At 37.9% G+C, this 24,603-nt stretch overlaps 1 protein-coding gene and 1 pseudogene across 7 annotated transcripts in view; one reads left to right on the top strand and one right to left on the bottom strand.

The window, feature by feature from the left end:
* The window catches only part of FHOD3 (formin homology 2 domain containing 3), a 749,832-nt gene that overhangs the window by 133,320 nt on the left and 591,909 nt on the right, over positions 1-24,603 (top strand). The gene's annotated exons all lie outside the window — the stretch shown is intronic.
* Positions 1,465-24,275, bottom strand: LOC138153078 (elongation factor 1-beta pseudogene; annotated as a pseudogene).

Below are 24,603 nucleotides of genomic sequence, written 5' to 3'. Positions count from 1 at the left end.
CACTGCCTCTTGGTAACAAATCCCTGATGATGAGTAGTTTAAGCTAGTGGAAGTTATGGTTCACTGTGTGCTTGTTAACTCAAAACTGCTGAAATGAACATTGCCATCATGAGCCTGGTTTTCTTAGTTTTTTGCCTGATTAAGAACAGAATATGACCCCTTGAAAACAACAGGTAAAATGTCACTCATAAGTGGACCAAGAAATTCTAAGGGTCATGGTTCTATGTTGAGCTCTCAATGTGTTCATGGATATAATTTGGAGAGAAGCAGTTCATTTAGAGCTCCTTTCCAGTATGAGTTTCTGTCCATTGCCTGTAAACAGTAATTTTCTAAAGCTCTACACTCAAATTAGCTTTGGGCTCTCTCTTTTCCCCCTCTTTTCTTTCTTTTTCTTTTGCTGTCTTCTTCCCTCTCCCTCTCTCATTCACCTCTCCTTATCTCCCTGTCTCTTTCTTCCCTTCTCCTCTTTCTACACTCTCTATCTCTTTCCTTCTCTTCCTTGTCTGTCTGTCCCTCTGTATCTCTGTCTTTGTTTCTTTATTTCTGTTTCTAGCTCTCTATCTCTGTCTTTGTGTCTGTCTTTCTGTGTCTCTGTCTCTGTCTCTTAGTTTTGGGCAAAACAAAGAATATACATCTGAGACATTGTACGATGCTTTTATTTTTTAAGTTGTTTTATGGATTTTCTAAGATGTGCCAGAAGGCACATGCTATTAGGGTAGCTTGGTTAGTGGGCAGGGTCAAAGTATGATGTTTTCTCTGGTTTACTGAATTTTCTAGTTCACTGAAGGGAAACTCATTTATGTAACAAAACTACCAAGACTTCCTCTGATAGGGAGCAAGGCCCTGTGTTTTACCTGCCTCTTTCATATTAGGCACTAGTTGCATTCTTAGTTATTTATTTTCAGAAATATAGGGACTTTATCACCTGCAAATCTTCATTCTAGTAGCCAGTCAATTAACTTCACCATCAGCACACTTTGAAAGAAGCCCTATGAAAATATGAAATGAGAATTGTGTCTGATGACTTTAGCAAAGTGGAAAAAGAAAAAAAAATCTATTCTCTAAACTGCCCAAAGGTAAAAAGTAGAAAGTTCAAGAAGTCTATAAAATGGGCTGTTAAAAAAAGCTTGATTAGAAACATGAGAAAGCATTTATTAGAGTAATCAGTTTTAAAGAGGTAGTAATGATAATATGAACCTGAACTTTCTTTTGGATTATTTATCTATTAGAAAAAAAGGAATTCCTAACCTGATGAATTTACTACTTTAGAATATTTTTGGTAGCTATTTCAATACAGTTGATTTCCTTTGTAATCCCTTACATATTTTATTTTGTACACCTAAAAGCATTCTGAGAAGGGGTCAATCAGTTTTACCAGACAATGGTAATATGGTTTTGCCACAAGTTTAAGGAACCCTGATTTAGAATATGAATCTATGTTTTCCATTAAGCTCCAAACTGTAACTTCTTTTTAAAAAACAAATCTAAGCAAGATTTATTAAATTATACACACACACACACACATATGCTTGCAAATGTTTTAATTTAAATGTACTTTTTGAGGATTGTAGGCTTTAGATCTTATTGAACACAGCAACATCCATGGATTGCACATAGTCTTCAAAGGCAGTTCCTCTAGCATCTCTGTACCAACTTTATCATCTTCAGCCACACATTGTATCTGAAGCTTCTTGATGCCATATCCCACTGGAACCAGTTTAGAAGATCCCCAGACCAAGCCATCTGCCTGAATGCTTATGACACATTCCTCCAGTTTCACCGTCTCATCATCCCAAGGTTTTATATCCATTAAGATGGAAGACTTGGCAACAATTGCAGGTTTTTGTGATTTCTTTTGATTCATACTGAGCAAGGCGTTCTTCTCTTAGCTTCTCTGCTTCTTCACTTTCGTCCTCATCGTCAGAGCCAAAGAGATCAATGTCATCATCACCTTTGCTATCTGTAGCTCCACTTCTGGTGGTATCTTCTACACCAGCAGGCCCATCCTTGCCCAAAGTCTTCTTTATTCCTGGCACGCTTGCCATTTGCTTCTCATAGGACTTAATGTGGTTATACCTATGGAGAGCATGCTACAGGTCGGCGGGTGGAGGGCCTGAGACAGCTTCAAATACTGCAGTGTCAGCCTGGGACAGCACAAACTCCTCCTGTCTGCTAAGAAGTTGTTGAGCCTGTGTCTGGAGATCTTCGAAGCCCTTGGTGGTGGTGAAAGGGACTGGGAAGAGGAGGACACGGTGGTGACGACAATGGAGGGACTGAGCTCTGGGTAGGGAAACAGCGCAGCGTGTGAACACACCTGCCGCCGACTGAAAAAAGGCTAAATTATATTTTCTATTAAAAAAAATGATCCAGCACTTTAAAAAGTGAAAAATGAGCATTTCCATATACAAGGAGCAGGAGAAAAGAAAAAAGATGATTATGTATTACCTATTACCTTCAGGATCAAATATATAAGATCCTCTGTTTAGCCTTTAAAGTTCTTCACCATCTTGTCCTTTCTCTTCTTTCCAGACTTCTTAAATTTCCTTCCACGCATTTTATGATGCAGCAACACCTGACCTCTTGTTCCTCATACACTGCACTCCATCTCCTGACTGCTTTTTTCAATGGCTATCCTTGATTGCCTGGAATGTTCTCCTTCCTTCTATCTCTTGACTTCTCTGGTTTCCTTCAATACCTGTGTGACCCCTGGCAAATCAATTAACCTCAGTTTCCTCATTTGTAAAATGGTGTTAATAATAGCACCTACTTCTAAGGATTGTTGGGAAGATCAAATGATATGATGAATGGAGAGAGCTTAGGGCAGTGTCTGACACCCAGTAAACACGATATCAGTATTATAGATGATGATGATGATGATGACTATGCTGTGGCTTCTTGATACATGAACTCTCTGACTGCTTGTACTATTTTCCTTTGACCTGAAAGCTCCAGATTTTGTCTATAATATTCTTGAGAATTTTCTTTCTTTCTTTTTTGGATGTGACTATAGAGTCTTTTTTCTTTCATTTTGTCCCTTGGATGTAATTGGTCCAAAAAGTTTTCATTTATGATTTTTTTAATGCAATTGGGGTTAAGTAACTTGCTCAAGGTTACACAGCCAGTTATTTCTGGGTGTGGTGCTAAGTGTCTAAGCCCGGATTCGATCCCCCAGGTCATCCCAACACTGGGGCCGGTGCTCTTACTCGCTGTGTTACCTGGTCGCCCCACTTACATTTTCTTTTAATATTTTTGTCCTTTGATTTTGTTTTGCTATTTCTTGTGGTCTTGTGAAGCCACTGATTTCTGCTTAATCCATTCTATTTTTTAGGAAATTTGGTAATCAAGTAAGGTTTTGTACCTCCTGTGCTGTTTATTCTCCTTAAAATTTTCTCCCATTTAGAGCTCTCATTTTACTTTCAATTATTTTCATTAGCCCTCTCATTTAATTTATAATATTTAAGAACTTAATTTCTTATCAAGATGTTGTGGCAAAGCTTTGTTCTTGTTTGAGACCTTGCTTTTAGATGGTGTAGAGTTTTTCTTTTCTTCTCAGTTTGTGGCTTGGGTGTCCCTAGATCCAAAGTACTTAAAAAAATCATTGGTGTCTTCTCTTTACTAAGTTTTTCAGCCCTACTTCCTCAGTTGGGCCTTTGTGTCAGGGCTAGGCCATCTAGAAGGATTGATGTGGACTTGTTTGGTTCTGATCTCTGTTATCTGGGAGCCTGTCACTGCTTCTTTAGAGTACCAAGCTCTTTGTTTTCAAGGACCTCAGGGGCAAAGGCCAGAAGGCTGCAAACTTTAACTGCTGTAAGGGAAGGGTATTGAATATGACTGATTATTGTTCTCCCAGTCTAAGCTTTGAAGCCTCCTGACTCCTGTCAGGGATCAGAGTGATGCGGATGTAGGCCTCAGATTTCTCCACCTCCCCCTGATCCATGGGCACATCTTGCTGTTCCCAGGCACATGACTGGAAGGTTCCAGGTTTCTCTGGATTGCCCCTGATGCATACAGAGAATGCTTCTGTATGATGGGTCCACAGAATGGACTTTTCTAGTTTGACCCATTCTCTAGTACCTTCAGGCTTCTGGTTCTTTCTTTGAAATATACTTTCTGTAGGATCCTCCCACTCTGCAATGCTCCCCCACCCCCCCTTTCATCTATGGGGTAGTTGTAAAAGACCTAGGCTGTTCTGCCAATCATTCTACCATCTTAACTGAAAGTCAGAACTATAGTTTCTATAGCAGGGATGAACGATCTTTTCTTCTTTTTTTCTTTTCTTGAGGACCACTGATACACAGGGGAACATAATTTAAGGGACTCTAGTAATTGAATAGATGCATGATTAATTGATTTAGGTGTTCCCTCTAGTGTCATGGATTTCAAATGATCTATGGTTGCTTATCCCATATGACTCTTGATTATGTCCCCCTCCCTCAAATTGACCAAAAGGGGACCACCTAACATGGTGGAGACCTTTGTTTATTTCTCTTGACATTGTGAGGATACCAGTGAAGCACTTGGACTTTCTATCTGTAATCATTTGTCCTTGATCTCTCTCTCTCTCTCTCTCTCTCTCTCTCTTTCTCTCTCTCTCTCTCTCTCTCTCTCTGTCATATATATGTATATATAAAACAAATTTATTTTTTCTTGTATTGAAAATAACCTATGAATGTATGTTTTGTATTCCTAGAAGTAGGTTAACTGTGTTTTTAAGTTGTTATAACTTCACACCTTTTTGAAATCTACCCTAAAAAATTTGTTTGGCTTCAATGTCAAAGTTGTGGCAATTTGTTCTTTGATGTGATTGTATTTCCAGTTTCTTGTTCATGTAATATTTCAATTAAACTAAAAAAATCTATTTAAAAAGCCTCCCCCTACAAAAGGGGGCAGCTAAGTGTTGCAGTGAATAAAGCACTGGCCCTGGAGTCAGGCAGACCTGAGTTCAAATTCAGCTTCAGACACTTGACACACTTACTAGCCATGTGACCTTGGGCAAGTCACTTAATCCCAATTGCTTTGCCTTCCCCCCTACAATATATCTATATATCTGTATATAGATATAGATATATAGATATATGGAGATATGCTTGTGTGTGTGTATATATGTAAATTATACTGTTTTCCTTCTCTTCATACTGTACAATTCTTTGCCAATATCTGTTACTCCTGCTTGTCTTCAAAGTTCTTTGTTGGTTACATCTTGTAGCCTATTCATAGCCATCATATACCTCTCCATTGCTGTTTGTGTGAAATTCACGGTCAATTTTTTTTTTTTTTAAGCAATCAGGGTTAAGTAACTTGCTTAAGGTTACACGGCCAGTTATTTATGGATGTGGTGCTGAGTGTCTGAGCCCGGGAATCGATCTCCAGGTCGTCCCAACACTGGAGTCGGTGCTCTTACTCGCTGAGCCACCTGGCCGCCCCTAACGTTCAATTTTTTTGGTCTCTCTTGCGCTCCATGTCTTGCAGTCATAAAGCAACATCATCAGTGCGTTGGAAAATATTCTAGAGCTTGTAGTCATTAAAGGAAATTTACTATTTCCTGAAGGCAATCCAGCCTGTTTAATTCTGGACCCAGCTCATCCATTTCTATTATCTGTCCTACACAGGCATACTGATGGAACATACGTTCTGTACATTCTCCATCCAAGTTCATATTATAGTCTGGCAATAGATACTTTTCATCCATTTAGTCTTTTCAGAGTAGATTGTAAATCCAAACTCTTTTGAATGGTTATATGTTCTAGGTTTTGAGGAAATTTATCAAAGTGTTATTCAAATCATAGTGTCATTCAAGAACAATAACATGCAGAGAATATCTCTCTGCACAAGAAATCTCCCTTCAACTTGGACTTGGTGATCTCCTCCATTGTGGTGAAGAGTTTAGGTGGCTATGTCTGTATCTATATCTATATCTATCTCCTATTTAATGACTTACCTATTGTTTACGATCAAAGGGCCACTGTACAGGGTTATTTCTTTTGTTATACCTTTCAAGGAATCTTGAAATAGGAAGATGAAGAATATAATAAAGAAGAGGAGAGGAATAAGAATTCCAGATTCTTTCCCTACCTCTCTTGTCACCCACCCTTACTGGGAAGATAAGCAATTCAATATAGGTTGTACATGTGTAGCTATGCAAAATATTCCCATAGTGGATATATTGTGAAAGACTTACTGTATTTTCCTCCATCCTATCCCACCCCGACCTGTTCTATTCTCTACTTTGACCCTGTCCCTTTTCAAAAGTGGGTGCTTCCAATTTCCCTCCCCCCAGTCTGCCCTCCCTTCCATTATCCCCCCTCTCATACCCTTTCCCACTACTCTCCTGTAGGGTGAGATACCCTATTTAGTGTGTATGTCATTCCCTCCCTAAGCCAAACTCAACGAGAATAAGGTTGACTCATTCTCTTTTGCCTTCCTGTTGTTCCCCTCTATTGTAACAGTTTTCGCTTGCCTCTTCTATGTGAGATAATTTACCCCATTCTCTCTCTCCCCATCTCTTCTCATTATATTCCTCTCTCACCTCTTAATTTCACCTTTTAAGTATCATCCCTTCCTATTAAATTGGTCATATGCCCTCTGTCTATGTATACCTGTGCACACATATATACACACAAACATATGTATTCATATGCCCATATACCCTCCTATATAGACATATATATATATATGTATGTATACATATATATATATATACACACACACATTTCTATTTCCTTCAACTATTCTCATACTGAGAAAAGTTTCATAAGTTACGATTATTGTTTTTCCATGTAGGAATATAAGTAGTTCAACTTTGATAAGTTCCTTATGATTTCTTTTCCCTGTTTATCTTCTCGTGCTTCTCTTGCTTCTTGTATCTGAATGACAAATTTTCTATTCAACTCTGGTTTTCTCATCAAGAATGTTTGAAAGTCCTCTATTCCACTGAATGACCATATTTTCCCCTGAAACACAATACTCAGTTTTGCTTGGTAGGTGATTCTTGGTTTTAGTCCCAGCTCCTTTGATCTCCAGAATATCATATTCCAAGCCCTTCGATCCCTCAGTGTGGAAGCTACAACATCCGGAGTTATCCTGATTGTATTTCTACAATATTGAAATTGTTTCTTCATGGCTGCTTGTAATATTTTCTCCTTGAGCTGGGAATTCCAGAACCTGGCTAAAATATTCCTAGGAGTTTTCTTTTTGGGATCTTTTTCAGGAAGTGATTGGTGGATTCTTTCAATTTCTATTTTGCCCTCTGGTTCTAAAACATCAGGGCAGTTTTCCTTGAGAATTTCTTGAAGGTTGATTTCTAGGTTCTTTTTTTGATCATGGCTTTCAGGTAGTCCAATAATTTTTAAATGATCTCTCCTGGATCTATTTTCCAGGTCAGTGGTTTTTTCCCATGAGGTATTTCACATTGCCTTCTATTTTTTCATTTGTTTGGATCTGTTTAATAGTTTCTTGATTTCTCATAAAGTCACTAGCTTCCATTTGCTCCAATCTAATTCTGAAGGAATGATTCTCTTTAGTGAGCTTTTGAAATTCTTTTTCCATCTGGCAAATTTGGCTTTTTAAGGCATTCTTCTCTTCATTGCCTTTTTGAGCCTCTTTGCCATCTTGAGTTAGTCTTTTTGTAAGGTGTTATTTTCTTCAATTAGGGTGTTGACTCTCTTTTCATGATTTTCTTGCATCATTCTCATTTCTCTTCCCAATTTTCCCTCCACTTCTCTTATTTGGTTTTCAAAATCCTTCTTAAGCTCCTCTATGGTCTGTAACCAGCTCATCTTTTTCTTGGAAGTTTTTGGTGCCGAGTTCTGACTTTGCTGTCTTCCTCCTGTTCCATGCTTTGATCCTTTTTGTCCCCAAAATAGGAGTCTAATGTCGGAATGCTCTGTTTGCTTTACTTCCTTTGCTTACTCATGTTGCCACTCAGTTACTTGACTTTTGAGCCTTTTGCCACAATAAAAGTCTGCTACCAGAAGGGGGAGTTTTATCCCAAATGCTGGGGTTTTTGCAGCTGCTGGAGCTGTTAGTTGGGTGCCCTCTCTGAAGCCTCCACACACTCTGGCAGACTGTTCACACACTATGGGACCTCTACCCTCTCACTTTGTCCTTAGCATGTATAGCTTGAAAATTCTGGAAACTGCCACAGCTGCTGGTGATCTGAAGTCCCTCCAACTGGCAGCTGGTCAGGCCACCTTGAGCCTAAGACATTGGGTTCGGGCAGGTCTGGGCTTGGCTCCCAGAGAGCTGAGCTGGTCTCTTCCTGTCGGCCTGCCGAGCTGTCCTCAGTGGGAGGTTAGCTTCTCTGTGTCATTTTGGGGATTCTGTAGCTCCATAGTTTTTCTAGCATTATTTTTTACATGAGTTGGAGGAGGTGGAAGCCAAAGCCATGCGGAAGTCCTGTTTCTACTCTGCCATCTTGACCCTGCCCCACTCATTAAATTTTTAATGAAAATTAAGAGAACACAATATAATACTCTTTACAACATTAAGTAATCAATTTAAGTATACTTTAGTTCTACATGATGGACAGTTAAGGAATAGAGCAGGAGGAGTGAAAGAAATGGAATTGGAATCGAGGTGACCAGGAAGCCATGGTGATATTGATGAGTACAATAAATGTCTGATCTCTGGAGAAGTTCCAGTCTATTATTGCTTCTTGAAAGCCTTTATCATGATACTATTATCACCATCAATTTTGGAAAGGATAGTCTCTTGATGGATGGACTTCTAATACTAAACAACATAAAAAGATGCTGTTTCCTACCCCTCTCCTGATTGTAACTTAAACTTAAATAACTTAGTAGAATTATTGAATGAGTTAGATTCCTGCTTTCCATCCATGTGGCAAAGGGGAAGAAAAGTATTTTCCTCTCTTCTGAGAACATTGCTTTGTTTTCTAGGAGTAAGAATAAATCTTTAGCAAACCTGTTCACTAATTATTGTCAGAGGGAAGATTAGTTTCAATTATACTAAAAGTCTAAAAGCAAACTATATGTTAGGCATTTATCAACATTTAAATACCAAACTGGTTAATCCATTCAGTTATTTGTCAGGGTGCATTTTGTAGCTAACTTGTTATGACCAGACTATTAATATGCATATTCCTACTCAACATCTGTCAGGAACCATAATAATAAGATTCTTTTATGGCTGAGGTGGTCAATTGGTAACACCTGCCTGTAAAATTTTCCATACTCAAATTGTTACTTCCATGCTTTGTGGTACATGGAACTTTGCAGATTCAACTAAGTGTTTTTCTAAGTGCTCAAGCACTTTTAGATACAAGTTTGGCCTTGCCTTACAGCCCCCTCTTTAAACCATCTCTGTAAGAAAGTGGGATGGTCCTCAATCTGAACAAAAATACAAGTCAGACCCTGAATGTTCATAGTGGGTTATCAACTAGTTTTTGCAGTCTGATATTCAAAGCGTATGAATCCTTCAGTTCACAACAAAACTCTCCGTAACTGGGATCACCAGAAATTTCAGCTATTAATTGACTGAGATCTGACACTTGCCAAAAGCTCACTTGAGACATCTTCTGTTTGAGAGAATGCACATTTTGGATGGGTTAACAGTCCATTTCTCTAATTTTGTTACTTTACTAAGTGAGATCATTTGACAGAAATGTACCTGGATCACACTATGTTAGTTCCTATCATCTTAAAGTCATAGGATTCTAGATGCTTTCACTCAGGATTAGAAGGTTGATAGAAAAAGTGTATCCATTTAATGAAGTTTTCTGTTTGTTTTGAAAAATTGTATTTAAAGGCATTGTCTCCTGTTATCCAGTGTCCCTTACAGGAAACTCCCTACAATAAATTCTTCTTTGAATTAAGTGCCAGGGGAAAGTTTGTTTCTCTAAATGACCCTGTAGATGACATGATGTTAGGAGTAATAGATAATATTAAATCACACAGTTGTGATTTTAAAAGTATCTGACTAGATCAGGCTTTCACAGTGTAACAGTGTAATAGGCATAAATGCTAAGTCACATGTCGAGTAACATGATCTTACCTGAGCTTTAGGAAGGTCATTTTGGAAGCTGTGTTTAGGAGAGATTGGAGCAGGGAGAGTCTTGAGACAGGGAAACCAAGAGAAGGTTATTGGAGTAGTAAAGGAGGTAGGTGATCAGGGCCTGGGCTAGGGTGGTGGCAGCATGAGTAGAGAGAATGGGACATATGTGAAAGATATGGAGATAGAAATGACAAACTTATGCAACATGGCCGTCATGTTGAGTGAGTGAAAATGAGATGTAAGTATGATCTTGAGGTTGTGAATTTGGGTGGCTAGAAGGAAGATGGTGCCCTTGATAGCAATGGGAAAGTGTTCATGGAGGTACACACCTGTAATCCAGGCTACTGGGAAGTCTGAGACTGGTGGATCTCTTGAGCTTGGTTGTTGTGAGATGGAATGGGATGCTTATCATGTCTTTGCACTAAATTTAACATTGATATAGTAAACTTCCTGGAGTGGGAGACCACCAGGCTGCCTAAGGAGGGCTTTCCAGGTTGGAAATGGAGCAGACCAAAGCTCCCATGCTGATTAATAGTGAAACTGGGCTGATGTGTGGCTGGAAGTGTTAAGGAGACCCAGTCTCCCCTTCAAAAACAAAAGTGGCTGCAGGGGAAAGATAAAAATTTCTATTTTGTTTATGTTGAGTCTGGGAAGCATATGAGGAATCATATTTGAAATATCTATGGACATGATATGGGTCTGGTGTTCAAGGGGTAGACTAGTTAGATAGAGCTGAATATATAGACCTAGCAGTTATCTGAATAGAGATCATAACTGAGCCCATCAGAGTGGACCAGAGTCACTGTGCAAGAAGGTGTAGAAAGAGATGAGAACAGTTGAGTTTTGTGCTTTAGCCACATCTGGAGATGTCACATAGATGAAAAACCAGAAAAAGAGACTGGTGATGTTTAGCCTGGAGAACAGAATACTTTGGCCAGCTATTTCAAGCATTTAAAGGGCTGTTACATAGAACATGAATTAAACATATTCTCCTTGTCTCTAGCAGTAGGTGGAAGTTTCTGAGTGGTAGATTTTAAATCAGAATAAGTTTTTAGAAGATTTGGTATGGTGGATAGAGTGTTGGATTTGGAGCTAGGGAAACCTTTGTTCAAATCCCACCTTAGATATTACCATATTACCTTGGGCGATCCACCTAATTTCTGTGCCTCAGTTTTTCATCTATAAAGTAGGTATGATAATAGCATCCAGAGTGCTGGGTTCTTGTGAGAATCAGGTAAGATAAATAATGTAATTGTTGTTGTTCAGTTTTTTTTCATTTATGTGTGATTCTTCATGACCCCATTTGGAATTTTCTTGGTAAAGATACAGGAATGGTTTGCTGTTTCCTTCTCCAGCTCATTTTATAGATGAGGAAACTGAGGCAAACAGGGTTAAGTGACTTGCCCAGGGTCACACAGCCGATAAGTGTCTGAGGTCAGATTTGAACTCAAGAATATGAATCTTCCTCACTCCAGGTCCAACACTCTACCCACTGCACCACTTAGCTGCGTTACACACTTCAAAGTGCTATATAAATGTGCGTTATTATTATTAACAGCTCCAAAGTGGAACTGGTATGCCTTAGGAGGCATACTTATATTGAGGTCTTCAAGTAGAGGTTGGGTGATCACTTCTCAGTGTGGTTGTACAAGCGTAGGTTTTTAGGCTCTGTCATATTCTGAAATTCTGTGAGTCTCTGATAATTGTTCTTTTTACCTCCAGCCTTTCCTACCTCTAGTCCATCCTTTCTTACTGTTTTTTCTAATTATGCTATTCTACTTTAAACAAAACAAAATATAACATTTAAGAATTTCCTATTTCCTACAGGATCAAGTTCTGGCACCTTTTCCCAGTTTAACCCCAGATTACCTTTCCAGTTGTATCTTCCATTATTCAGCTCTCTGAACCTTCTACCCTTGCTAAACTGGGCACTGCCCTTCCACCACGTCTTGTGTTCTCCACCTCTGAAGTTTCATTCCTATCATTTGCCCTCTTGAGAATGCCTTTCTGACATTTATCCTGCCTCTTCTTCAAGGGAGAGCTTAGAATGCTCTCTCCTTCCTTCAGCTTCCTTAGCCCAGAGTAAGAGAGGCTTCTTTGAGCTACTCTATCATTTTTTAACTGTTTCATTCATTTGACAGTGAATCTTAGTCTGCTTGGGAAAATATCTCACTTAACATAGATGTGTTGAACTATCCTCTTGTATTGTAATTTAATTTTTCATATGCATATTTCATATCTATCTGTCCATACCTGTTATTCCTTTATCGAGATAATCATACCCTTGAGGACAGTCTGTACAGGACAGATGTACCTAGAGGTACATCTTTGTACCTCTAATAATTCCTAGCAGAGTGTCTATATGTTAGGTTCTTATTGATGGACTCACCTCTCTCTTTAGAGAAGGCCTCTGAGTTAAAGAGAATTTAAAGAGAATCTTTACCTGGTATTGAGTTGGAGAGGGAATGAAGATGACAGCCAAGAGAGATGAGGACTAGAATTAAGACACTCCATTTCCAGATTCTGGGCATTTTCATTGACTGTTCCTCATGCTTAAAATACTCTCCCTCCTCATTTCCATCTTCTGGTTTCCTTCAAATTCCAGCTACAATCCCATTTTCTGCAAAAAACCTTTCTTGATCAAATCCCGCCCCCCCCCCATCATAGTGCTTTTCCTCTATTCAAATTTATTATTTACTATTATTATTTAATTATTATTCCAATTTATCCTGTATGTATCTTGTTTGTACATAGTTGCTTTCATGAGTCTCCCTCTTTCTACAGTAAGCTCCTTTGAGAGAAGCGACTGACTTTTGCCTTTTCATAGTGCCAGGCATATACAAGGCACTTAATAATTGCTTACTTCCTGTCTGACTGACTGGAGAAGCAGAAGTTTAGCCTAGAATAGCTATGTCATAGCTTTAGTTCCATCAGTCAGTCAGTCAGTCAACAAGCATTCATATAAATCAAGCATTTCGTCTGTTCCAGAAGCTGTGCTAAGCCTGTGTAAAGAAAGGCAAAAATGTGGTTTGTTCCCTCAAGGAGCTCAAATTCCAGTGAGAGAGGCACGATGCAAACAATTCTGTGCAAATAAGGAGATGGAAAGCCATCTGAGAGGGGAGGCACACAATTAAGCAATACCAACATGAAGTCAGTCAATGGAAACCCAAGACAGAACAGATTCTTCAGCAGAATCAGCGGAGGCCACCTGAGGCCTCCACAAAGGCTTCATGCAGTCTTTCCAGGAGGCAGTCACTGCTCCTTCTTTTCTACATTTGAATGAGTATCCCAGAAGTTGGAGGATGATTACATGAAACTCCTACCTAATTTAATTAAGACTAAGCTGTCTAAGGTACATAAAAATAACCTGGAACACTGTAGGGTGGGGAGAAAGAGATTTAAAGAGAGGCATTGAAACAATATTCCCCAGGCCAAATTACATTGTAGCCTTGTAAAACATGTACATTCTCTATCAAAATCCCTCCAGAGATACTTAGTAGACAAGAACCAGGAGCCAAGGAGAAAGAGGGAGCTGGGGTGATTGGAGGAAGGGTTATTAGTATTTTAAGTTTCCAGATTTAAAGAAGAGAAGATCTTGGGTAATAAATAGTTTGTGGGCCAATAAATATTTGCCACAGACCAACTGGGAAATACCCAGTTAGAAGATCTACAGTATATTTGGACCATTTTTAAAAAGGCCACATAAAACATTAAAGTCATAACCCAAATAATCTGTGGCATAATTTTTGTTACTTTTGGTGGAAACTTTAAACTTTATGGATGGAGAAAGGTAAATCAGATACTAGGAAATAGGTCCTGGATATAATTTGATTGGATCAATTTTTCTGATAAAATTCCCAGGGAAGCTGAATTACTGATCCAGGTTATATAGCCCAAGCAGCAAAGGTGATTAATCTCCTATAGCATAAGAAGGAAGTTGTTTCTAAGTTCCTGAGGCCACAAGACATGAAAAAGGACTCTGGAAGGTGAGGGAGAGAGTATTTCAAAGAAGGGTGTGTTGGTGGTGGGATCCTTTGGTTAAAGAGGAAAACACATGTGAAGCTCACTTGTTTTGTCCAAGTTAGAAGAGAATTTACCTAGCATCTGAAATGACTGTGGCCTAAGTCAAAAGGTTTCATCAAATTTAGTCAGTCTGTACTGAGTATTCAGAAACTCTAACTGGCCACCATAAGAGAATAAATATTATTGATCTGGTCAAGTTTAACCACAAGAATAAGGAGCTTATACAATAAAAAAGGGAAGATTGTATTGGGATTGTTTATTATGGAAATCTTGGGTATTCCTGATTTACCCCACTTTCTTTTGAAATCTTGTTTTTTTAACCTTGAGAAAAATCTTACCAGCACTTTGAATTTTAAAACCCTTACATCCATGTGACTGCTCTGGAAACAATTAAAATTTTATGAAAACTACTTAATGAAGGAGAGAAGATAAAAAGATATCATATTCTGTTTTATCATTACAAGGAATTTTTGTAAAAAGTAGAGGGCTACTTTACTTAATTGGATAGATCAGTGACCTCAACCATTACAATGTAAGTTCATTGAGGTCAAGAAGTGTTTCCCTTTTGTCTTTGTGCTTGACATTGTGCATAGCACATAGTAAATAATAAAAATCTATTGATCCCCAAGGAAACCCACCCCCATGCCTTTTTATCCTGTAAGAATTTTTTTTTTGTAAATTCTCTATGGTATCCAGATATGCTGAAAATCTTCGGAATAAAAAGCTTTTAACCTTCCCTCCCTCCCCCCCCCCCCCCCCCCGTCATTTTGGTGAAGCCTTTGAACCTTTTCTTGAACACATAAAACAAAACACATAGATTACAAAGGAAACAAATTATATTGAAATAAAGATGTATTTTTTTTTTCAGTCCACGTTCATGGAAGCCCTCAAATGTGTTCAGGGACTTTTCAGGTTCCATGGGCCTCAGATTGAGAACTTCTCATATTTTTTGGTTATCAGTTCAATGCATGTGCTGCTAGATTCTTTCCATAGCACTATTCTACCCCCTTTTCTGGTCATTCATATCCTTAATGTTGCCTTTTGTGCTAAGTTATACTGGGCATGTGTCTTTTATATAAGACACTGTTGGCCTGCTTACATTCACTGTGCCTCTTTTCATTATGAGTCGAACACCAGCACTTGGGATTCTGCAGAGATGTGTGTTCTCCATGCTTCTTAGTCATATAGCATCACTGAGGCTATTGAAATTAAAGTCTTTTTTTTTTTGGAGGGAGGTGATCTGAATCTGTGATTTCATTCTAGTGAGAAACGCCTGGTGAAGAAGCTCTCTACCAATGGATATCCATAACTGTTCAGTATTCTCTAGTCCTGGAAATTTTCCAGTAGGTACTAAGAGGTTCAGTGACTTACCAAGGGTCACATAGTTAATATTAATTGGAAGCAGGACTTGAAACTAGCCCCTCTAACTCTGAGGCTGCCTCCATCTCATTGCTTCTTCAATTATTTTAGATGGATAGCCAAACTATGTGTACTTAATGAATAAGTCTATGCACTTCTCATCACTGGATAATGATAATTGGATTGATTTTCTTCCAGTTCTAGTAAGTTTAACAAGTTCTCTCTATAAATTAAAAGGACTGGGAGTCAGGAGTACTGGGTTCTAATCCCAACTGTGTCACCAACCAACAGTGTTACCTCTATTTGCTCATCTCTTTGATGATAGGATCAGAAAACTTGATCTCTAAAAATCCTTTTTAGCTCTTTCTGTGATTTGGTGCTTTGATGTGTCCACTCTTTGTCAGATTTGAGCAAAGAATTGCTACATCTATTTTTGCTTTTAACATTTCCCTGGGCATCCTAGCAAGTTGCAAGGCAAGCTCTCAGGACCATAGTTTCAAACTTGGGTTTTGCTACACTCAGGAGTATCTTAAAATATTTAAGGGCTTGCCATTCAATTATTCAAAGTGGCAAAAATTTCTATCACCTTATTTTAAAAAATACATACCACACTTGAAGGGCACTATTTTTTTGGGGGGGTGGGTGGGTAGGAGGCAAAGCATAAAATTTGCAGAGAATCGCTCTGCTTGGAAATAGTGTCTATGTTCTCTCCTTCTGACGGGGACTCTCCAACCCACAAGTTGGGAGATTGGTTTCAGTGGGTTTCATGGCAGCTATACAGACCTTACTTTAAAACTGATTTTCATAATTAAGGTTTTAGGGCCTAAATTATAGCCAAGAACCCCTTAATTTTAGACAAAATATATTATGTGTATCTATGAACTTCTGGCAATGTATAAAGTAATGTGGTAGGTGGTTTTAGTTGTTAGTTATAATAGCATTTTAGACCTGGAAAGGACCCTAGAGATCATTTAGTCTAATCTGCTCATTTGATGATGAAATTGAGGCCCAGAGAGGTTAAGGGACCTATTCAGGGCTACATAGCTAGTTAGTGGTATAATAAAGACTAGGTCCCCTAACTCTAGTGATTCTTTCCACTATGGCTACTGTTGCTAATGAAATGAAACATCATAATGAGTAGAATTAAAAGGGAGGGAAAGAGAGAATAATTAACTCAATTCTCAAGTATGCAGCTAAGACTGAAGACTAAAGTTAAGTTGGAAAGGGAGTTTGTTTGCATAATTTATTCTAACTCTTCAGATAAAATTGCATAGTCTTTCCCAAAATTAAAAGAGAAGTTTTTCTTGGGCTGATGGTCACTTGAATATGTCACAGTAAATAGACAATGTGTAATTTTCAGCTTTTTGAAAAAGATGCTTATTCTTAACACTTTAGAAACAGAAATGAACTTAGCATATTTTTTAAAACCTGTCTTGAACTTGTTATTATCCTAGTAGTTTCAGCACAGATTGGCTTTCACCTCTAATTTATTTTTATATCATTTATCTTTCATAGAATTAGTGTTGACAATAATAATTTGCTGGAAAAAATATTCATAGAGTCAAGATTTGGAAAGGACCCTAGAAGTCACCTGATTCAGTATCATATGTAACCTTTGCCCAGTAACCTCCTGTGAAAGGGAATGGAACAAGATAGGGAAAGAATCCTATGACAAACCATTAGAATTCTCCCTTTAGGTCCCATCCATGAGTAAACACTCTTTGGTTACTGTCATTCAACTATGAATCAACTGAACACAGTCGATGTTTTTCCATCTTGTCTGCAAGTTTACATGCCTAGTTAATAATGCATCTTGATCATTCCATTAATTCATTAGTCTAGTAAACCTATCAGCAAAGGAATTGAAGTTAGTTTGGTATTTATTCTTAGTGAACCTAAGTGCTTACAAACCATTTATTTAATAATCATTTTAGAATTTTGCTGGGACTTTACCTCATGCTAATAATTTTGTAGTTACAAGAATCCTCACTTTTCTTTTTTTTTAAAAATTAGGATATTTATTCATAGGATCACAGATTTAGAACTTGATGGGAGTTCAATAAGCCATCAAGTGTAAGCCACTCATTTTATAGATGAGGAAATTGAAGCATAGATAGGTTAAGGAGTTACCCAAATTTGAACAGCTAGTATTCGAGGCAAGATTTGAACCTGGGTCTTCCTGACCTGTAGGTCTGCTCTATCACCGTCCATTCCCGCTACAGCATGTCCCCCATTCTCATGACTTCTTATATTTATTTCATTTTCAGCAGTTTTGTGATCGTCACATTTGTAAGTTCTTTCAGTATCCTGGGATATAATTTGTTTGATTTCTCAAACTCCCTTAAAACAATTAGATGTTCTCTTATTAATCCTATGCTTCCATATAATTTCAACCATGACTGTTTTACTTTCCAGTTTAATAAAAAAAAGTAGAAGAAAAATAGGAATTAATTGGGTTTTCTGTCTCCAAAATCCTTACTGATGTATTTGAGATTTCTTTTTATATTTTAATGCAAATAGGACTTGAAATGTAGAGATCAGACTCCAGAGACTCAGTGCCTATATGGAATTAGTTCTGGGTCATATGATTTGTTTTTCTTTGTTGGCAGAAATGGGAAATGATATCTGTCTCAGGGATCATTTTTTGGACTAGCCAAATCAAGATGGAAAACGATGAACAAAGAACCAGAGAGAAGCAAAGAGCAATGTCTTGTTTATCTTTCCTGATACTAGTAACCATCTCTTCCTTCTTTCATTCTTTCACTCAAGAAGACATTTATTGTGTATTTACCATTTTCCAGGCCTCAAGTTGGGCCTTGAGGAAGATACAAAGATAAAAAGATATTGTGATGGTGGCATTCTGGGTGAATGAAAGAATGGTGTCATTAACTGAAAAAGAATAGTTAAGAGAAGGAACAGGGTTTAGTTCGGAGATGAGTTTGGACATGAAAATCCACCCTTTGATATGACCTTTCAGAGAGTAGTTTCAGTAGAATTTTGGGATGTAGGTCAAACTGGTAGAGGAATGATTGGATACTGAGGATGCTGAGGGATTGAGTATAGATTAGGCTTCTTTGAAATTGAAAAGTAATAGAGGAGAAAAGATCATAGTTTGAGGCTTTCTCGAATCAAGCGAATATTTTTTTTTTTAAGGAAATTTGAGCATGTTTTTAGGAAGAGTAGCCAGTAGAAGGCAAGATTGAACATGTATGAACAAGAAGGGTTGATAGATCTGGGCCTTGAAGGAGGTAGGAAAACACAGAATCAAGGCTAAAGATGGAGGGGGCTAGTCATGGTAGGGAAGGGGGTCACTTCTCCTGAAAGAGGAAGTGGGAGACATCAAGAGGTTTTGAAATATGAAAAAGGGAAATTAAGAGAACTCACTGAAGAGGGCCCTAATCTTCTTAGGAAAATAGGAGAGAAGATCATAAGCTGAAACTTATGGGGTAGAGTGGAACTCTGACTTAATGTGAATGAAAAAGTCTTGAAAAATTTCTGTGGGGAATGAAGTTGGAAGTTGAAAAGACATGAAGATAAATTTCCCTTAGCAGCAGTGAAGACCTAGTTGTTAATATTAAGTGACATAAATTTATGGTGTAATTTATTACGTATCTAACGAAGAGTTATGAAACGTTTTGAAACTGTGTATTGACCCATTGACAGTAGATTTTAGGAAGTTTCAGCTGTCAGTAGTGCATAGAGTGGATGTTAGCTGGTGGGAAATGATGGGGAGACTAATTAGAAGGGTCCAATAATAATTTAGGCATAACATTTCTTGAAACTCCCTTCCTCTTTGATCTCCCTGATGCTATACTACACTTGCTTGCTAGAACTGCCTTTTCCCCCTTTGTCTGCTTCATTGATTGGTAGAGGGCTAATAATAAACTCACTCTTTTATAGTGATAGAAGATTTTGAAAGTGCAGTAAAGGAGGTAGTAAGTATTATTTATTCCCGTTATACTGATTGGAAGTCTAAGCTTCTGAGAGGCTCTGTTAACTGGTAGACTAATTTTGACTAAAGATATTGCTGTTGTACATCCTTCTAGTTCAAATTTTAGCCTATAGCTTTGCTTTGGTTGTAGAATCAAAGACCCTGGGTTCAAATTCTAACTCCAGGCACCTATTTATTAATTCTGTCACCCTGGGTGAGTAATTTAACTTTCTTAAGTCTGATTCTACTTCTGTAAAGTGGAGAATAATGATAGTGACTTACCTCAGAGGAATCTTGTGAGAAAAGTGCTTTACAAAACATAAATGCCTCAGTGGTTTAGTGATTACCCTTAATGAGTACAGATTACAGCCCACCCATACCTTATAATCTTGGGTGATGTATGTCCATGCCCTCCTGTAATTTCTCTAGAGAGGATTTACTCAGCCTGTTGGAGGTCTTTCTCTAGGTCTTTTAAAATTTTATGGATATAAAGTAATGCTCAGTATGTCCATTTGGTATCACTCACTCTTGGTATATACCTCCTTTATTGATCATATATTTTTTGAATGACAGCATTCACAGGTGTGCATACATTGAAAGGAATATACATATGGACCAGATCATAGAGCCATTGAAGAGTTGAAGTCTTTCGTGTAGCTGTTCACTGATGTTGTCTTATCCTTGTCCACTTTTGTACCTCTGGGTATACCATCCTCCATTCTTCTCTTTCAAAACTCAGCTCATGTGCCATCTACTCTATAATTCCATCTTTGATTCCATCAGCTACCAGTGGTCTCTTCACCTGTTAAATCTCTCATATTCCTCTGTTTGATTTTTCCTGTGCACTTGATAGTTTTCTAACTTTTGCTATAGTTACCTGTGTACTTGTGTATGTGGTTCATTTCCTCATATTGTGAGCTCCTTGATGGCCAGGTCTATGTCATTTTTCATTTTTATCTTTCTAGCACCTAGAAAAGTGCTTACATTGTGTATAGTGTAGGTACTTAATCTAATGGAATAAGAAAATTATTTTATTGTCTACAGAAAAGAGAAAGCAAATTATTTTCAGTTATTCACCTGATGAGTCATAGTTGGAGAGTTATTCACCTGATGAGTCATAGTTGGAGAGTTAATCTGAAGTTACAATGCCCCTTCTGAAATAAACTGGCTGTGTGACCTCTCAGTGCACCAGGTCACTCTTTAAGATTAAAACTTTCAGAATAATAGTTGCTAATCTGCATTGGTATAGGGAATTTCCTTACTTGGAGCTCTCTATATCAATGAAATCACATCTTCGCCCAAAAAAGTCACGTGAAAGCCTGGAAGCTCTATCTATATTTTTTGGTCTCAGAAAAATGGCATGTAACTTTCCTCATAAATTAACAGTGAACTCTGTAGAGAGGCAACTTGCCCTGACTGACTTTAAGGGTAAATAATATCAGGCTTTGTTTGTTCTAAGTGGGATGATAGGAAGATTCCTTGATATTTTTGGGCTGATGCTATGGTATGGCCAGAGTAGCCAGTGGAGTGAGCGTGAGGAGAGCTCATATTTTAAGATACCTACAGTTAAAGAGATAATCTTAAACTTGAAAGGTACATTTGTATGTGCTATGTGCCACAGAACAAAAATCTGTTTTCTTGGTGATTTTGCTGTCCTGTACCTTTAGTGCCTTGCTTCCTTTTCTAGAATTTCTTTTAGGAAAGGAGTGGCAAACCTCCTTTCATGAAATTGCTTTACATCTACTAAAAATTAATACCCAAAGCCAGGACTTTATTTTTTGGTGTCTTCTGGTATCCAGGACATGTATTTGGTCACCTTACTCTCTTCTGTTTTGTGACTTGCTCTTGGCTTCATGAAGTAAATGAAAACTCTGCTTTTCAAGGACAAAATGACAAGAGACACCCTGGGTAGAAGTGGCTGAAAGCTCAGCATGGGAAGAGACTCAGACTTTGTTTGTTTATGCTCTATTAGAAATGAAGCAAGAAGTAACCAGTGATACAAAGTAGAAACCTATATTTGGCTCTTCTTACTTTTAGCCTCAAAGTCATTCTTTGTGCAAGCTGAATTTTCCTGTATTGATTTACAGAAAAGATTGAATTAAAACCATTATTTTCTAATTGCACTGACATGCATTTCCTTTTAAATTTTATTTTCTAGAAATGTAAAAATAGTTGCAGATATGATTTGTTTTGGAACAATTCAGGGATTTTACATTTTGGAAGCAGAATTTTAAAATTTTCCCAAATAGTAAACCAATGAGTGCATGCAAGCCTTGAAGATTAAATAATTTTTCAGGGTTTGGCAATCAGATATAAATACCGATCTAGATTAAGCATTTCTTTCCATACACCACTTATGAAACATTATTTTAATATAGTTTTTTTGAGTTATGTTGAACATCTCAATACATTTCAGTTTTCAACTATCTTGAATTCTTTTAAAAATTTTTTAAATTTTATGTTTATTTTTAGTTTACATCATTCATTTCCACAAGATTTTGAATTACAAATATTCTCCCTGTCTTTCCCCTACCCACCATCTCAAAACAGCGATTCCACTGTATACCTCCTCCCCCAATCTGTTCTCTCTTATATCCTCCCCCATTCCCCCTTAAACTTTCTGGTAGGACAAGATGGATCTCCATACCCAGTGACTGTATAATAATAACAATAACAATAATAATGATGATGATGATATTTATTTTTTAAATATTTGTTTTTACAACTTTGAATTCCAGATTTTTTCCCTTCCTTCCTTGTCACCCACCCTTATTGGAAAGGTAAGTAATTCAATATAGGTTGTATATGTGTAGTTTTGTAAAACATTTCCATATTGTGAAAGACTGACTATATTTCCCTCCATCCTATCCCACCCCACTTGTTCTGTTATCTACTTTGACCCTGTCCCTTTTCAAAAGTGTGTGCTTCTAACTACCCTCCCCCCCCAACCTGCCCTTCCCTCCATCATCCCCTTCCCCCCTACTCTCCTTTAGGGCAAGATACCCAATTTAGTGTGTATGTCATTCCCTCCCTAAGCCAAATTCAATGAGAGTGAGGTTGACCTATTCCCTTTTGCCTTCTTGTTCTTCCCCTCTATTGTAACAGTTATCCCTTGCCTCTTCTATATGAGATACTTAACCCCATACTGTCTCTCCCCATCTCCTGTCATTATATTCCTCTCTCACCTCTCAATTTCACTTTTTAAACATCATCCCTTCATATTCAGTTGATACTGTGCCCTCTGTCTATGTATACCTGTACACATATATACACACTCACTTATGTATTCATATGCACATATACCTTCCTATATAAACATATATGTATGTATACATACATACATATATATATATATACACACACACACACACACACACATTTATATTCCCTTCAACTATCCTCATACTGGGAAAAGTTTCGTAAGTTACAATTATCATTTTCCATGTAGGCATGTAAATAGTTTGACTTTGATAAGTTCCTTATGATTTCTTTTCCCTGTTTACCTTCTCATGCTTTTTTTGCTTCTTGTATTTGAATGTCAAATTTTCTATTCAACTTAGGTTTTTTCATCAAGACTTCTTGAAAGTCCTCCATTTTATTGAATGACCATATTTTCCCCTGAAACATAATAGTCAGTTTTGCTGAGTAGGTGATTCTGGGTTTTAATGCTAGATCCTTTTGCCTCCAGAATATTGTATTCCAAGCCCTTTGATCCCTCAGTGTAGAAGCTGCCAGATCCTGTGTTATCCTGATTGTGTTTCCACAATATTCAAATTATTTCTTCCTGGCTGCTTGTAATATTTTCTCCTTGATCTGGGAATTCCAGAACCTGGCTATAATATTCCTAGGAGTTTTCTTTTTTGGGATCTTTTTCAAGAGGTGATCGGTGGATTCTTTCAACCTCCATTTTGCCCTCTGGTTCTAAAATATCAGGGCAGTTTTCCTTGAGAATTTCTTGAAGGTTGATTTCTAGGTTCTTTTTTTGATCATGGCTTTCAGGTAGTCCAACAATTTTAAATTGATCTCTCCTGTATCTATTTTCCAGGTCAGTGGTTTTTCCAATGAGATATTTCACATTGCCTTCTAATTTTTCATTTGTTTGGATCTGTTTAATAGTATCTTGATTTCTCATAAAGTCATTAGCTCCATTTGTTCCAGTCTAATTGTGAAGGAATGATTCTCTTCAGTGACCTTTTGAAATTTCTTTTTCCATCTGGCAAATTTGGGTTTTTAAGGCATTCTTCTCGTCATTGGCTTTTTGGTCCTCTTCTGCCATTTGTGTTAATCTATTTTTTAAGGTGTTATTTTCTTCAGTCACGTTGTTGACTCTCTTTTCATGATTTTCTTGCATCATTCTCATTTCTCCTCCCAATTTTTCCTCCACTTCTCTTACTTGATTTTCAAAATCCTTCTTGATCTCCTCCATGGCCTGTAACCAAATTCATCTTTTTCTTGGAAGCTTTTTTTTTTTTTTGTGCAGGATTCTGACTTCATTGTCTTCCTCCTATTCCACACTTTGATCCTTTTTGTCCCCAATAAAGGAATCTAAAGTTGGATTGCTGTGCTTGCTTTGCTTCCTTTGCTTGCTCTTGTTGCCATTCAATTGCATGAGTTTTGAGCTCTTTGCTGTAGTAGAACTCTGCTTCCAGAGGGGAGAGCTTTGTTCCAAGTTGATGGGGTTTTTGCAGCTGCTGGAGCTATTAGGAGGGGGCCATCTCTTTAGCACCTACAAACTCTGGCTCACTGGTCACACACCTCAGGACCACCACCCAAGATAGTGATCCAGATCCATGCAGGTTAAAGCAAGAGTGATTACCACCTGAATGGTTGCTTGGTCCCCCTACAGTCTGCAGGCCAGGAGCTCTGAAATGGCCACATGGAGGTGGCTGTAGGGCCACTGCACCTTCGCCACTTTTAGCTTTGGGGGAAGGGGCCAGACTCGCTCCTCCATCCTCCCCAGTTCTAACAGAGTTCTACACTGACCTCTGTAATGTAATACCATGGAAAGGCAACTTCCCAAGGTTCAGAATACCAGCATAGGTGCTCTCCATTTTATTCAGTGACAAACCAAGAACAGAGAAGATCAAAACATGACATCATTCAAAATACAGCATTTACTAAGTGTGATTAAATAATCTCCAAGTACTACCCCACCCCAGGACCTTCCAATCATTCAATCAATTACAAAGTCCCTGTTCTAAATACTACTCCACCCCTAGGCTGTACCTTCATTTAGTCCACCAAAGCCCCTCTTCTCAAATGGAGATTAGTTTCCAAAC

The sequence above is a fragment of the Petaurus breviceps genome, unplaced genomic scaffold (genome assembly GCF_028583685.1).
Source record: "Petaurus breviceps papuanus isolate PSGF00001 unplaced genomic scaffold, PetGlider_PUasm1.0 151, whole genome shotgun sequence".
Taxonomy (NCBI): domain Eukaryota; kingdom Metazoa; phylum Chordata; class Mammalia; order Diprotodontia; family Petauridae; genus Petaurus; species Petaurus breviceps.
The sequence above is the reverse complement of the archived record's forward strand: the minus strand, read 5'-3'. Positions and strand labels throughout refer to the sequence as shown.